This window comes from Corvus cornix, chromosome 1A, assembly GCF_000738735.6.
Source record: "Corvus cornix cornix isolate S_Up_H32 chromosome 1A, ASM73873v5, whole genome shotgun sequence".
In the NCBI taxonomy this organism is placed as follows: Eukaryota; Metazoa; Chordata; class Aves; order Passeriformes; family Corvidae; genus Corvus; species Corvus cornix.
In genome coordinates, this window is record NC_047057.1 from 69363095 (window position 1) to 69379906 (window position 16812).

Genomic DNA, 16812 nt, shown 5'->3' on the forward strand with positions numbered 1-16812 from the left:
TATCTAAGATTTACAGACTGACAATCTAACCTCTATTATGGATACACACAAGTATACTATATATCACAAATACACTCAGAGATATTTCTTCTGGGAAGCAGTTTTATGCATTTGTCATGACAAAATACTTTAAAAGATGGCAAATAAGGTAAGGAGACCAAGATTACCAGAGCAATAAATTCATTCTCTCTGCATTAATGCTGAATTTTTGCACTGATATTTAAAGGTGAGGTGGAAACAAATGTAAGACAAGCCTAGGCCAGTTTTGTTTGGCTTCTGTGAAGCCCTTCATTCTTTACCTGGGAGGGGGGTGGGGGGGTGAATCAAATCAGCCATTTCTACCTTGTGTGCTTGCTTTCTAGCATAAGAATCTCTAATTTCTAATGGAAATAGATGCAGTAGCTTACAGTAACCTAACAAAGAGTTGTCTGAACTCGGAAAAAATTTAAGTAAATGTAGTCCCTACACAACTGTAGCAAGGATGTGGTCTGTGGCTATACTGACACTTCTATTTTACTAAATCTGTAATGTCTCATTTTACAGTAAACAGCAAATGCAAGCACTTTTTTGCCAGTGCTACCATACCCTAGAATTATGAGCCTTTTTTCAATTATGATTTTTAAACAACAAGTTTGGAAATGGGGCTGCATGACTCCACAGGGAAACATCTGAGTATGGTAACAACATCAGGGAGTCCCAGCAAAAGGGGGGGGAGGGGGTAAAGAGACAGCCAGTCCCAAAGTGTTGACAGACCTGTAACGCATCCCACACGCTGCTAAGAACAAAGCGCAGAATAACCCTTGGTGTGTGCACACGCTTGGGAAGGTGCAGACAAAATTCCACTCATTTTCTTGGCAGACAATGTAGCACCTCAACTGTAGTTACTGCTGCCACCATTTTCCTGGGCTACTCCAAGTTTATTTTTTCAGGCAACCTGCCAGTTCTGTAGACTTTTCCTCTTGAGCCCTTCCCAGTTACAGTTATAGCAGCTTTGGTATCCCTGCTGCTGCCGTAGTGAAAAGCATCTGGACATTTCTACACAACTGACTGTACTCCAGCTTTTCATTTATTACTGATTTTTATTTTCCAAAAGATTAAGCACTGCTGCCCCAAAATTATAAACCTTCTTCTCAATGGGACCTTCTAAACCCACATTCATATTCCAGTGAAAATCTTCATACGAAAACAGCTTTTTCTCACTTGAGCAGATATGATTAACATGCTCTCATGACACATTTCCAACGTAAAACTAAATTTATGTAAGCAAGAACAAATATTAAAAAAACTCTTTCAAAATGCTGGGATGAAATAGTTGCCAAAATAGCATGTACTCTGTTAGAGATTGAGAAGGTTTTAATAAAAGACTCTTCTTCCTAATCAAACACTCCATTGTCAGAAAAAGTTACTGTTTTCAGGCTTCCCAGAACTTTGTAGGAGGTATCTTTCATTCTGCAGGTAACATATCTGGGAATTTGTAAAATACTGAGACTCAGTAAGGGCCACAAAGCCATTGTCGTAATTTGTGAGATGTACCTGCCACGTGTCATCAATTTATGTAACATTTCACTACATTTTAAGCCCTGGGCACAGGATCTATCAGTACCTTGATAATAGCACTGCAGATGAAGAAAATTTTCAATTCTGTAAGTATTAATCTGTGCTAAAAATGACTAACACAGTTTGCTATCTGAGGTAAGTTTAGGAGAATAGTGAGGTACGTGTTAGAAGGCAGAACCGTCTCTAAGCCTCACACTTGAAATCCAAGGATCCTTCAATGGTTAACTACCTGTAGAACTTACAAGAACTAGAGTAACATAACAATTCTGAAACCCCACAATGTGTTTTCTGAAGAGAAACACAATTTGGAGCAGCATGGCTATGCAGGTGGTTTGTGGACCAGAAGCACCACTGGATTCTCCAGTTTGGCTACTACTTGTCTGTTGTGGATGACAGGCCACTCATTATCATCTTTGAGAGGTCATAGAGAGGTGCCACCCTCCTCTGCTCAGCCCTGGTGAGGCCATGCCTGGAGTGCTGTGTCCAGTTCTGGGCTCCTTGGGACAAAAGAGACATGGAGCTCCTGGAGTGGATCCACAGAGGGCTACGGAGATGGTGAGGGGACTGGAGCATCCCTCTTAGGAGGAAAGGCTGAGGGAGCTGGGGCTGTTCAGCCCTGAGAAGAGACAGCTGAGAGGGGACGTCATCCCTGTCTGTGCCTGTCTGCAGGGAGGGCTCAGAGCATGGACCGTGGGGCCCAATAATGCTGGGACAAGAGGAACAGGCAGGAACTGATGCCCAGGAAGTTCCACCTAAACATGAGGCAGAACTTCTTCCCTGTGCAGTGACCCAGCACTGAACAGATTGTCCAGAGAGGCCATCTCCCTCACTGGAGATATTCCAGAACCATCTGGACACAATCCTGTGCCATGTGCTCTGGGATGACCTTGCCTGAGCAGGGAGGTAGGACCAGATGAGCCACTGCGGTGCCTTCCAACGTGACCCAGTCTGGCATTCTGTGAAGACTGACAGCAGATGTCTGATCAGCTAATGTTTTCCAAAAGCTCACTTCCCTGATGCAAGAGGGACACTGCAGCCTCTCCTGAAGAGGTAGAGAGGGTAGAAATAGTTAAAACTAACTTGTAGAGTGGGAAACAAAAAGCCACATTCAATTAAAACAAAAAACCTCCCAAAAAACCCAAACAAACAAAAAACAAAACCAACCAACCAAAAAAAAAAAACCACCAAAAAAACCAAACAAACCCAAACAAAAAAAAACAAACCACAAAAAAACTCACCCCCCCCCCCCCCAAAAAGAACAAAGAAAAGCTGTTCCAATACAAAGAAAAAGCTGTCTTTGCTGCTGGATTAGACCACTTAGATTAGCACACTAATAAACTGGGGCATTTCATTAATATGAGTAAATTAGAAACCACTAATTAGTATTTTCTTACTCATACAATATTAGAGATTTTCAGAACAAGAAATAAACCTGACTTGAATTTACAAGGGACAAATGAACATTGATTGCATGAGCACAACTGTACAACACTACCAGCAGAAATTCATCACACCAAGTAAGTTAGATATAATTCAGTTGTCTTAGTCACCCCCTCAACAACTACAAGCATCAAATTCAGTAAAAACTTTTAGAAAATGATTTTATAGCTACATACCAACTGTTACTGTTTTCAAAGCTCACTAGATAGAAAATTATCTCTACCACATACCACCAAGCTCAGTTATGCAAGCCTTGGCCTTCCTTATTTATTAGAAGCCTAAGTGAAATGTGCTCTTGAGCAAGCATTAGAAAGAGAAGTAGAAATTCAAAAGGCAATTCTGACTCATGCCTCCATTTCACTGTATGAAATTTAGAGATATTTTACCAGAGAAAGCTACTTTAATAGCAATTCCTCTTAGCAATTTTAACTCATTTTTCAATAATTATATTTTGAAAAAAAAAAAAGCTAAAGATACTTATAAGAAAAGTGAATGGAGACAATTTAAGCCGTTTAATACCTATAGATGCGTATATATGCATATTAAAATATGTTAATGTGAGGCCTATGCAAAAAGGCCAGTCTTGCTGTCAAAAGTACTCCCAGCTGAGGTCTGATTTGGGTCGGACTTCTCTGCAAGCTCGCTTGGTACCAGGAACTCAAGATGCCTCCAGTTAGTGTACCCTGTGAAACGCTGCTCTGCCATGTCTCCATTTCCACTGGGCTTGAGGAACCTGCACCACTGTCACTCTTCTACTCCTCTCCAGCACTGACAACCTCGACTGTCCTGTCACTCAACCCAGCCCCTTCTCCACTCAAGGTTCAAAAGGGAGCTCAGTGGATTTGGCAATCAGAGGACACAGGAAAAACCAAGGTAACCTTTCATTTGGAAACAGTTGTGCATTTGTTCAACAAACTCCTCCTCTAGAACTGCAAAAAAGTAAAGCTCCTGAATTTATTGAGGTACAAATCCAATGGATATATAAAAACCGAAAAATATGTATAATTTCAGTGAATTACTACCTCAAATAAAGCAGCAGAATTTCAACAGGCATTTGGTAAAACCACAGTGTTGCTCTACAAATCTCGCTAAGCACATTGGGATCAAGAAGACCAATATTCATTAACAGAAGTAGTTAAATACCTTATTTATCTTAAGTTTTCTACCTTTGGTGACATTTCTATCTTTCTCTTAACTCATCTACTATTACTTATCATTATTCATGTTTCTTTGCTTTTTGGTTTTTTTTGTGTGAATGGTGGGTTGCTTTGGGTTATTTTTGCGTTTGGTGTTTTCTTAAGATTGTGTAAATCACATCAAATCCCTTAAACATCTTAGACAAGGTTATACAGAAATGTAACAACATTACACTGTCTCCAGACAGCTCCACAACTTTCATTTCTTGATCAGTTCAAATATGTGGGAATGGGCATCGTCACCACACAGTCACACCTCTGGTAAACAGCCATATTTATTAAATAATAACATATTTCTATTAGCAACTCAGTAGAAGTTTTAAAAGAAAACCATGCTTATCAAGCACTTACATCAGAATATATTGGGTCATAACTAGACCCTTCCTAAGTCTGCTGAGCAAGAAAAATGGTCTGGCAAACTTCTGGTAAGTCATTGTCATCTGGGAAATGATTAGAAATCTTTCTTTTAGCAATCTGACAGAAGAAAGCAGCTGAAATGTTGGTGCACCCCCTTGTATATCAGTTGTAACTGTGGTACGCATTCAGACACAGCCCGTATTTCAAGCTGTCTCTCCCAACAGATCCTATTTTTCAAGAAATAAGCACCGAGACAGAAATTTATAAAAAATAATTATTTTATAAATGAACAGTCATGACTAAAGCTTTAATCACTGGCCTTCTTAAAGCCATTGTGAGGATTTAATTGAATAATCTTGGTGGTCCACTGACAGAGCATATGCAAATATGTGCAGCAGACCCCAGAGGATAATTAACTGAAGCTTACACCATGTGTGGGCCTGCATTCATCTCAGACAAAAGAGTACAAACTCTATTAAAAATATTCATTGCCTGTGACGTAAAGTTCGAGCACAGAGACGCACGGGGTATAAAGTGTGGCACTGAACTGGAACACTGAACATGTCACTTGTCATCTCCAAGGTCCGAGGGCGCAGCTGAGCCTCACTCAGCTCTCCTTTCTTTCAGCTGATTTGGGTGCAGCCTCAGGAGCTGATCATTTCAGAAAAATTGTAATATTATTGCCTTAGAAGAATAGCAGTAAGTTGTTCTACAAGTCTCTAGAAGATTAAAACATCAGCAGCAAATAAACTTGGTGTGGGATTTGTTTGACATCACAAGTAGATCAGAAATTATCTCAGGATTTTCTCTGAACTCTCACATCCTTTAAAAGAGACCCTACACCATTTCTTGAAACATCCATACCTAATGTTCATTTGCTCCTATTTCAGACTAAAGATCCTGGTGCAGATATAATGTATTTTAATTTAGAGGTGAGAACGCCAATCAGGCTTGTGGGGAAACCTCGAGAACTGATCTAACTGCAAAGAGGCCACATTTCCCCTCTTTTATTTAATTTTAAATCCATCACTGCCTATTATTCACCTTGTTAACTTCAAGTATTTATAACAAGTAGGCAGGCCTCAACGCTTCAGCAAATACTGCTTTTCAGGAAAAGCATCATTACACTGTCCACAGAAGAATACCAAAGAGCAGCACACTTTGACGTGGTGCTCTCACAACTTCATCTTAAACATCGACACAAGTCCTTATCAGGCAGAGAATGTCAGCCCAGATGGAGCCACCTTCTGATCTACAGCGATGGCTCACTGCTGCTGTGGCTGTCAGAGTTCAGTGACTGTCTGCACTAATTGTTGGTGCTAATACCTGTCAGCAATTAGCAAAACCAGCCCTTTGCAGCACTGAATTCCACGCTGCGTAATGCTATTAATCTACAGCATCAACTCCTTGCTTTGATGAGTCTGATCAAAGAGCAATGGAAACCCCCAGTTTTATGACACAGAAACAGGCAGAGCCAAATTACATCCGAAACTGGAGACTGGTGCCCTCCCTCTGTCACCAGGCCCAAAATGGATCAGTGGGAGCATTTATCCAATAGTATCCCATGCTGCATCCAAAGCAGCAGGTTGAGGGAGGTGATTCTGCCCCTCTACTCTGCTCTGCCACCAAGTCGATCAGAGGGATGGAGCACCTCTCCTATGAGGAAAGGCTGGGAGAATTGGGATTGTTCAGCCTGGAAAAGAGAAGGCATTGGGTGACCCAACTGTGGCCTTCCAGTGCCTGAAGGGAACCTACAAGGGAGAGGGAGAGAGACTATTTCCAAGGGCCTGGAGTGACGAGACAAGGGGGAATGGCCTCATACCAAGAGAGAGTAGGTTTAGATTGGATATTAGGAAGAAATTCTTCCCTGTGAGGGTGGTGAGGCCCTGGCAGAGTTGCCCAGAGAAGCTGTGGCTGCCCCATTCAAGGCCAGATCAGATGAGACTTTGAGGAACCTGGTCTAATGGAAGGTGTCCCTGCCCATGGCAGGGGGCTGGAATTAGATGATCTTTAAGCACCTTCCAACCCAAACCATTCTGTGATTTTACAATTCTACAGTCTAGATGCTCGAGAAGAAAATGTCCAAGGTTAGGCAGAAGTCAGATTCATACCAAAAAATGCAAAAAACCCCAACCCAAATAACAAACTCTCTTTCAAATACAATTTTAGTTTGCTTTCTCTTGATCTGTTATTATATGCATTATCAGAACTGGCAGGATCCTCTTTCTGTTAGTTCAGAATACACAGAAAAAAAGTTAGTTACATTATAGCATTGTTAATCAAATGTTGCTAAGACTTAAGATTCCCAGCTGTGCAGAATTCTTTCACATCACTCAAACATCTTCTCCCAAAGTTATCACAAAAATGCCAACTTAGAAAAAAAAAAAAATTAGGAAAAGCAGTTCAAAGGATGCTCCCATATAAAAAATATCCACAATTAAAGTTATTATGAGAAAATTCATTGATTTTTAGAACCAGTTTACCCAACAAATAGCAAAAAAAGCAGGTCAACCTGAATACATTAAAAGATTAAATCCTATTTCCTTAACGAATGTTTTGCTTTTTCCAATCTCAATGCCAAGTTTCTTATAAAATAGATGAAAACCACAATTAAGACAGACGGTTGAAGAGGCAGCAACACCAATACTCACTATCAGGTAAGGAAGCAGAGCAGATGAGTAACACTTTCTCTCTAATTAAAGTAATTTGGCCTTTTTAAATGAAGAAAAAAAGAATCTGTACAATGGGTAAACACAAATGAATTATTTAAAGTGTTACTGTTAGTATACCACACTAAAAAAACCCGTTTCAAAAGGTGACTTGGCTAAAATAAGTACCACAAGAACAACAGCATTTAGGTAGCAGGATATATCATTATTCAATCTACCAGATGAAATTTTAGAACCCCATCTGATCAAGAGTTTACGTCTGCCACCCACTGCTTATATGCAGACTGTCAATCACTTTGATGCCTGTTGATCTCATACAACCAAACCGTTGGCTCTAGAAGTTTAGATACTTCCATTTGACAAAAGTATTTCTTGGCTGCCTCCCCTTGTATTTTCACATCTTCGATTTCAACACCTACACAGATTGATCTGCATTATCCTTTTACTTCATAAATGCAAAGGAACAACTACAGTTTATTTACAAAGTGAACTGTCAGCACATTTGACAGCTCCGCAGGAAACATGCCCAGCAAAAAGACATTACAATTCAGCAGTCCCCTAGTTTTACATCCTGACTCTCACAACTGTATCCTTATCTCACAGTACAATGGAAATAACAATTAATATTTATTAAAGACTTTTGCTGACCCAGCAACACACACTGCTTCAGCAAATGGCACACCAGGTTGTTCCTTCCAAGGTTAAACTGCAGCAGTAGGGAAAACTACAAGACAAGACCTCTTGAACAGACACGATGCCTCCAATGACCTTGCCAGCATTTTCTTCCATTAAATTCATACCTCAGTGAGAGCCAGAATCTGGGAGCTGTTTTTCTTTCTCAGGTGATTTTTCAAGCTCAGGGTACAGTACAGTGACATGGAACTGGCTTTTCTGGCAACAGCTCACTATTGTGTTAAGAACATCTTCAGCCTCAAGCAGGCAAAAGTGATGATTTTAATGTGAGAGCAGCTCATCTGCACCACAGATTTCTAAGACTGCATCTTTATGGTAATGAAAAATATCCTGGTGAAGAAGACTCAGTTCATTGACAAACACCTTATGCAAAGCAAAAATGTTTGTTTCATTTGTGTCAGAGCATGGGGTCAGTGACAGAAAACCATTGGGATGACAGACATCACACTCAACGTCAGTCATTTCATGTGATTTTAAAATGGCAATGAAAATTCCAAAGAAAACCACCCTCTGTACTGGGTGGGAATGTAATTTTTTATCGACTTCTTTAGGAACTTGTTTAAGTTTTTCTTATGTTGAATCTGGCTTTGGAAACACTTTTAAAGGACTAGTAAAATCGTATCCAAAGAAGTCAAATTGACTGCTGTTTACCATATGGAGTATTACTCAATTCTCCTCTTAGCAGTAGAAAACATGAACATAAGGAAGAGATTTGCAAGGCAGGGAATGTTCATATGAAACCCAGAAGTGAAAACTCCTTCCCTCCTTTTTTTCTTTCTGGATTACGCATTGTATCAGGAAAGCAGATTTTAGGCTACATTTCAAGGCTATAAAACAGAGGATTTGTAAAGAAATATGTTTTTACAGTATCTCTCACCTTATAGACTCTTTGCAAAATCAGCAACTTTATAGAGATATTCCAGATCTATAAAGTAACTATGCTATGCAGAATTTTTACAGATCTCCAGCTACTCAATACAGTTCTATTTGCTATGTACCTTCTAACATTAAATTGTTTCTCAATGGTTTTCTTCTGGCATGCCAAATTTCCTTGCATTCTTTCTGGGTATCCAGCCTTTATGCGGGTGTACTCCCTTCCTAGATCCAAAGCGTGGCAAGTTTTGAGATGTGTTTATGGCCAGGAGGTTTGGAGTAGCACAGTACTTCAGAACTGGCACAAAGAGGAAAAAAAACCAACACCCCCGGTCATTCCTGTCTGAAAACACCAATATTTACTTGTTTGCTTGCTTTAAACCCAGATTGCTGGTGCTCACTGAAGCTCCAGGCACCATGTAGCTCATGGAACAGGAATCACAGATCATCTCTATCTCCATATCAGCCTGTTTTTGTGCATCCTGCTCTGATGAAGGTGAAATCTCTAGAACAGGCTATTGGCTACAGCTGTACGGACAACAATGTCACTCTTTAATGGTGGACATCACAAGAAAAGTCACTTGAAGACACAGCCTTTGAAGCTATTTGTGAATATTATTCTCCTCCTATGCCATTTGAATCTCATAAAGCAATGAATTTCAACAACGGAAGGCTGGGGGGAAAAAGAAAAAAAAGACATCAGTTCACCAGCAACTTCTCATTCCACGTGAAGAATGGGGAGTAAAGTAAGTTTTGCATGTTGAAAACAAACCGTCACTTGAATAACTCCTCCATGGAGAACAAATTTAGGGAGTTTGACTGCACTGTTGCCTTGGGCTGGGAAGTTTCCCCATGCCTGTTGACTATATGGTGTGCTAACACTCAACACGCTCCTGATCCATGCCTGGCCTCAGGCAGGCACTCTGAGGATGCTCTGCCAATGACCAGTCAGCAAAAAACACTTGCCATGGTCTCCTCCCTCCTCATGCCCTTTTCCTGGAGATAATTAAGGCAAAAACCATCCAAACCAAACAATTCAGCCTACTTTACGCATTTTAAAGGAACAGAAAATGCACAAGCCAAAATACATATTGGTCAAACAACTCCAGATAAAATTTATTTTCACTTTTACTTGGAGAGTTCCAACCCTGAAATGACTGGCACTGCCCCATAACTAAAGTTTTTAATGATTTAATGCCAAGCTAAAAGCTTGGTTTCATAGTACGTATGTTATAAAAGCAAACATGGTCTCCACAAAATAAGCATCTTCAGTGTTTTGCAAAAAAGAACATTCTAGAAAATGATAACAAATCAATGTATGAGGCAAATGAAAAAAAAAGTGAAGTTCAAGCAATAAATTCATCAGCTTCCCCAAAAGCAAGTGTGAACAAGCAATAGTGCCTTGCCATGAATGTTGTTCATATTTCTCCTCATTAGGCAGAAGGTATTTTGAGGTAAAGAATTTGTTCCGTGATCATCGCTCTACTTCACTGCTCAGAAATTTGAAATCAGAAATTTGTCCTTTCATCTCTCCACCTCCCAAAATAAACCCCCCACTTAAAGCTTCTGAAAATTACTGTCTGCGTGACAGCTTTCACTTGTTTACTGCAAAATATTTGTTTCTATGGCTAGATAAGTGAAACTGCAGATCACACTGAATGTTCACAGCTGGAGTTCCAGCAGGGATCGTATTATTTAGATAAAATAGGAGTTTCAATACCAGAAGAACCACATGTAACCCCCTTTTCCCAGTAAAACAGGCAGACTGATACACCTGGCTCAGTTTAGAAGCAAAGCCAGAAGTTTCTTTCAGTCACATAGTTCAGTGACATATAGCTTTAAATACATCAATATATTCCTCTTCTAGCTTACATTAGGTAGCCACACATTTAAATGAAGATATACCTTAAGGTTTAAAAAGTCTGCTTATATTTAAACTGTATCCTTTTCTCCTTTAAAAAAAAAAACAAAAACAACCAACCTAATCTGGAAAGAAAACGGGGAACTCATGAGCTAGAATGTAACTCCTGTAGGTTGGAAAAAGTAATTGGAAAATTCCAGCCATCACTACTCTAACTATGGCTCCATTCCGTTAACCAGCAAACACAAAAAGTTTCATATTAGCAACCATGATCAAGCTAACACATGCAGTAAGCATTTCTAGGCCTATACTTAAGAAAGGCCTCCCATTCCACTCCCTTTTCTTTTCTGGAAAGAATTTAAGCACATTATTATGTGCTTAACTGACTAACTTAGAAGTATAGCTGCATGGGTTTTTTTGCTAAAGAAAAGCAGGGAATCAGAAGTTTATGCACAATCCTAAATTCCTGTCAACAGAACAGCAAAATAGTTATTTCTGCCATTCAATCTATACAATTCCAAACCTAAAATGTTACCAGCACCTCATTTTTGTGCATAGCCTCTGTATGCATTTCCATCTAATAGTACATTCAATAGGGTTTATGCATATCAAAAAGCACAGCACACTTTAAACAACTTTGAAGACAGTTTGATATAACTGCCTATAAAAACCTATTTTGGCTAAGCTCAAGCCACACTAAAAAAACCCCAACAAAACAAACTAGTGATAAAACTCGCAATAAAATTTAACTTATCAAGCTTTAAGAATTAAAAAAAGGCCCCAAGTACGTAAGATAAACGTCTCACTTAAATGAAACATTAAAATTTATCTAAATTCAACATTAGAATTTATTTGGAAACTATAATGACACAGAAAATAGTTCTTCTATTCATGACAACAGAATTTAAAAAGCACACAGCTCATTGCTTTTAGTTCTGGGTTGGGAGCCAAACCACCTACATGAAGAGTCAGAGCTACAAAGGAACTTCAATGCTAACAGTCATCTTCCAAACCACGTAAATCATAAATATTACATCAATTCTGCATCTACAATTTATCAATGCTGCATCACAAAAATTGCCAGCTGATGCATTAATGAAATTACTCTAAACACAGGTCTCTGAAAGCTGATGCATTACATCCACGTAGCCACCCACAGCTCTGATTCAGACCATCCAAATTCAGTCTGGAATTATTTCCTGATGAAAATCAATACCTAACTTTTGCTGAGATGAGTTGCACTATTCCCCAGAATCTTCAAACAGATGAATAAGACACTTTTGCCTGTATTCATCCATCAAGACTTGTCATCCTTAAAAGAACACCAAAAGAAACCAAAACCAAAGTGACACAGCAAAACCCTGGGCTTCCCTTGCTAAGTACCTCTGTGTAGATATGTGTGCTGTAATTTTCTGGCTATAAAAAATATAAACCTTTTCAAAATTGGAATCTGACAAGATTTCCAAATGCCACAGGACTGCAGCAGTTTTACAATGAGACTTTTAACTGCCAGGGAGGAGAAAAGAAGACAAGTATTTTATATTTCTCCTATGACGAGAAAACAGCTACCATGAAGTGGAAACTGAAGTATTTTTCAGTTATTTAAATCCTAAGCTACAGCCAGATACAGTTTTGTGGGTTGGTTGGTGTTTTTTTCTGAAATAATTTTTATGCTGACAGATTTTGCAGCTCAATATATGACATCCAGCTTTGCAGGTGATATCCACACAGATACATACACTGACTGGAAATGTACCTGGTTTTCCATTTTGTGCCCTGAACAAGCATCTAAAATCCCTCAAATTACATCTGAAACCTGGCATTCAGTAACACTGCCATATGAGCTGTGTGTTAAAATCAGGTACCTTACAAGTGTCTATTTGGAAAGTTCTTCCCATTCAGCATTGCAAGCTAATTTAAAAAAGCTCAAATTCCTGCTACATTCAATCTCCAAGGCGTGATTTAGCAGACAAGCATGTCTAAATAAAAATCTTGGAAGTTAGACACAGTTACAGTAAGTAATAAACACAACTACTACCTGCAATTAGGTTTCTATTTAAAATCTTAACTTAAATGCTAAAAAATTGTATTCTGCTTTGCATATATTGCGAGTTATTGAATGCTGCATTAAAAAAATCTGAAAAAAACATTTTTCCAAAGAGGGAGGAAATGCTTTATGTCTTAAGAAAAACAGTTGTTAAAATGCATAAGAATTACTCACCAGTCTCCAGAGACATTAATTCTTTACCACAAGCCTGACACACAGACAACAAAACACATGTAAGGATGTGAGGGACGACCCTTTTCCCTTGGAAGCTGTTTCCCAATGAGTACTGCACAACCCTGACCAAGAGGAAAAGCAACTTAGCTGTCAGGATTGCTAGACTCTGAGAAAGCTGATACCAGAGTGATGTCATTTATTCCTGAAATGTTACTGCAGCTCCAAACTATTGACTCTCTCCTACCAATAAAATCTCGTCCTCCAGATGATGGAAAACAAAACATTTAACAACAGGATTAAGTTTCAACAGGAGCTAATAGTACAGATTTTAACGTTCTATCTTGAGGTTAGACAAACTATTACAGTCAGAAAAAGCAAAAAAAAAAAACCAAAACCACCACCAACAAAAAAGCCTCAGATGTTATCTAAATATGCTCCTCTAACTAACTATCTCCAATCTGAAAAGATTTGCTTTCTGGCAGCAGTAGTCAGAAAACACTTTGAGAGGTGAAGAGGAAGAGCAAAGACTGGCACTACAGCATTGGGCATCTGGCTACCAAGCTCCAGCTAATTCAGCTGAGAAGTTCTTGGCCTGGCAGGGTGGCCTTCAGCCAGGTCACCTTTCTCCCTTTTTCAAATTCTTTCTGCCCCAAGATTTGCCCCACAATGTAAGCTCAATCCTCAGGAAGTACTTGTACAATTCCATTGTGAAACATTTCTTTTGGATGAAAAGGAAAAAATAATAACGAGCAAAATCACAAGCCTTATGTGCTAAAATCAGGAACTTTTAATACTGAAATAGATGCAGCCAAACTGCTAATGCAGGATGTGAAGCTATAAACACTGCAAAGAAAGGAAAGAAATGATCACAACAGGCACTGCAGGAAATTTCTCTACAGGAAAGAAAAACCAGGGACTAATATTCTACTTTAAAAATATAAAGCAAGAAGGAGATGAAGAACATGAATAAATTACGTGGTACATAAAATCCACTTTAGTAAGAGTAAAAAGCAGAGTTGCAGGGATGGCTGGGGTCTTCTACAAATCCCAAATTTTAGACTAGAGCACAGAAATCTTTCATACTAAAATCCTGAACATCAAAGATCATCTTCATGAATATTTTCAAATCAGCGTCACACACATCTTTAAATATGACAGCCCACAGATTTCCAACAGTCCTGAGCCAACACCATGCTAATTTAGAGCTGGTTAGTAATCAACGGGGGCACTGAGTGGGCAAGCACTGCCTTCAGTCAACTACACTGAGGGCAGCGCAAGCCCTTCTGCACAGAGCAGGCCTGGATTTTTATACATTTATTAGTAAAAATATGTGCACTACAAAGAGACAAATCTTGCAGAAAAAGGATGCAAATTCACAAGATAAATCACTACTTTTTAAAAAATGATCCCACATGTGCAAGATGAGAAATTCTAAGGAATGCATAAAGTAACAAACTAGAGGGAACACAAAAGCCTTCAAAGTAAAGAAATGGCAACTCAAGTTAAAACATCAAAAACATTCTTCTGATAGGAAAGAATAAGGCCTGGGAAAATACCCCAAAAGTGGCACACAGTCAGAAAAGGCTTAAAATGGGGATCAAAACCAGAGTTATCCTTCCTCAGTTTTCAGTGTGAACAGCATCAAAACCAGAAGCTGGGCGGCAGAATGAACTACAAATAAACGCACGGCACAAGCTGCCATGGGGGCTAGGAAGAAACTGGTTAAAGAGAAGCAGCCAAGTGCAAGGCCAGGACTCAACTGGTGCACAGGACACTCCTGCCAGAATCCTGTTCAGAGGTAATGGGTGAGATCCTCAAACTCTTCTGTGTCAGAAAGAGGCTGGCTTCAAAATCCACAAGTGCTAAACCCTGAAGGCAAGTGACCTATTTTCAAACAATTTCACCTGTCACACTTAGAATAGCAAAAATCTGGAGTGCAAAACCTGTGAAATGCTGTTTCCAAAAAAGTACAGAATATGAGACTTGAGCCAAATACTAACAATGTAGAAATGAGTTGGAAAATTGAGGAGCTTTACCATCAGTCATGTGTTAAGTAATCAATATTAGAGACTGTGCCTCCTTTTCTTGCTCGGCACATTAAATTTACAGAACTGATCCACTGCTTGAAATGAAGTTAGCAATCTTTTCCTCCTTTTTTTGATAGCATATGATAAGTTTTATAGAAGTAATTAATCTCCTGTTAGCTCTGTGGCATTTAAAGCCTCTCTTTGTAAGAGATGTGCTATTTCCAGAAGAATCTAAATTTCATTAATAGCCTCCAGCCCTGAGTTCAGTGTTAAGATCTGATGAAGCATTAGCACGTGATGTTGGAAGACAAAGACCAAAGCAGCTGGAAGAGGGAAGAACCACCAGTTCTGAGACACAGTAGCTTACCAGAATGTAAAGGCTGATTTTGAAAATCTTAATATTTAATTACACCAACTTCCTGTTTTTATCCAGTTTTCAATTTCATTTAAAAAATAGTTATTTCATAGGAAAAATGACCATTTCTGAAGGCCTGCAAACGGAGATTGCAGTCAGTGCTGAAGCATCATCATTTTAAACGAAGAGCTTAACTTCATGAAAATATAAGATAGCTAAGACTCATCCTAACAGTCTAAATCAGAGTAGGACAACAGGACACAATTCATCACTGTTGAATGAGAGTCATGCACTGTTCCACTTAACGTAATTTGCTATTTTTCAGAAGAAAAATTTTGGTTTTTTCAGCCAAACCAATACAAAGACAAAACAACATAATTGGGCTGAAGGAGCAGGGGAAAATGAAATTGCTCTGGGCACATGTACAGATGACCACATGGCAATCTTACCTATATTTTCCACAGAATGTAGGGGTTTATGTTCACGTCTAAGTTACTAAGGTCTTTACCAAGTTATTTTACTCAGGTCTTTAGACATCTGGTTTAGGAACGTGCTTCTGATTAGTTCAACAGGCTGCCTTATGGACAGTCAGTGTAAGTGCTGTAATATACAAAAACCTTAGGTCAAAAAGATGTCACACAGGAATGAGGCTCATACAAAAATGTCAGATGAACAAGACTCTTGGTGGTCATCAAGTTCAACTCCATGCTCAGAGATAAATCCAATGCCAGATCAGATTGCAAAGGCCCTTCAAAAATCTTCAAGAAAGACATGGAATCATTCTGTGCTCAAGAGGCTTGGGGTTTTACTAATACTATTTTAATCTCTTAGAATGTACTTTATTGCAATTTATGACCACCGCCCTTTTTACAGTTCTGAAAAGTCTGTCTCATTTATAAAGCCCATGTAGTTAATGAAAGGCTGCAGTTAAGTCCCTGCTTTTGTCTTCTCTTCAGGCTAAACACAGGAATCCACTTCAGCTCTTCTAGCACATCATATATCCTGGCCCTGTAGCCTGCTAGTGCTGGACTCATGTTTGTCTCCCTCTCTCTCTCTCACACTGATACGACCGAGACCAGACAGATTATTCCAGGGGTATTCCAAAGCAACAAACTGATGGGAATAATCACCATTCTCCCCACGGCAGCTCAACAGTTAACCTTCATCCCCATTCCAGCACGACATCCTGCTCCTTTCCCACCAGGACCCCCCCCAGGCCATTTTCCAGGATGCTGCTCCTCCACCTGCACGCCTGCCTTTGCTGAACTCCAGCATGTTCCACTCTGCTCACGCCCCCAGTTTGTCGAGGTCCCTGGGGGTGACTGACCTGCCCTCTGGCATTCTGATCCCTCCTCCCAAGGGTGCTGTTATCCAGGAACTTGCTGATGGTGCATTCCTCGATTCGATGATCAGTGTTAAAATAGTTTCACCCCAGCAGCAACTCCAGGAAAGACTCCTTGTAAACAGCCACTGATTTGAAACTTCAGACTATCGACTGCTTAAGCCTTATGGTGCAATCAATTCTTCACCATTCATCCAATCCATACCCCACACTTAAGATAC

At 39.5% G+C, this 16812-nt stretch overlaps 1 protein-coding gene across 18 annotated transcripts in view; it reads right to left on the minus strand.

Annotated features, from left to right (window-relative positions):
* The window catches only part of PLEKHA5 (pleckstrin homology domain containing A5), a 162038-nt gene that overhangs the window by 73640 nt on the left and 71586 nt on the right, over positions 1–16812 (minus strand). The window contains exon 1 of one of the 18 annotated variants that reach the window (XM_019288674.3): positions 12868–13001. The exons of the other annotated variants lie outside the window; for them this stretch is intronic. The gene's annotated coding sequence lies outside the window, so the exon portion shown is untranslated. Of the gene's footprint in view, positions 1–12867; positions 13002–16812 lie in introns of those variants that run through there. 18 annotated transcript variants of the gene reach the window in all.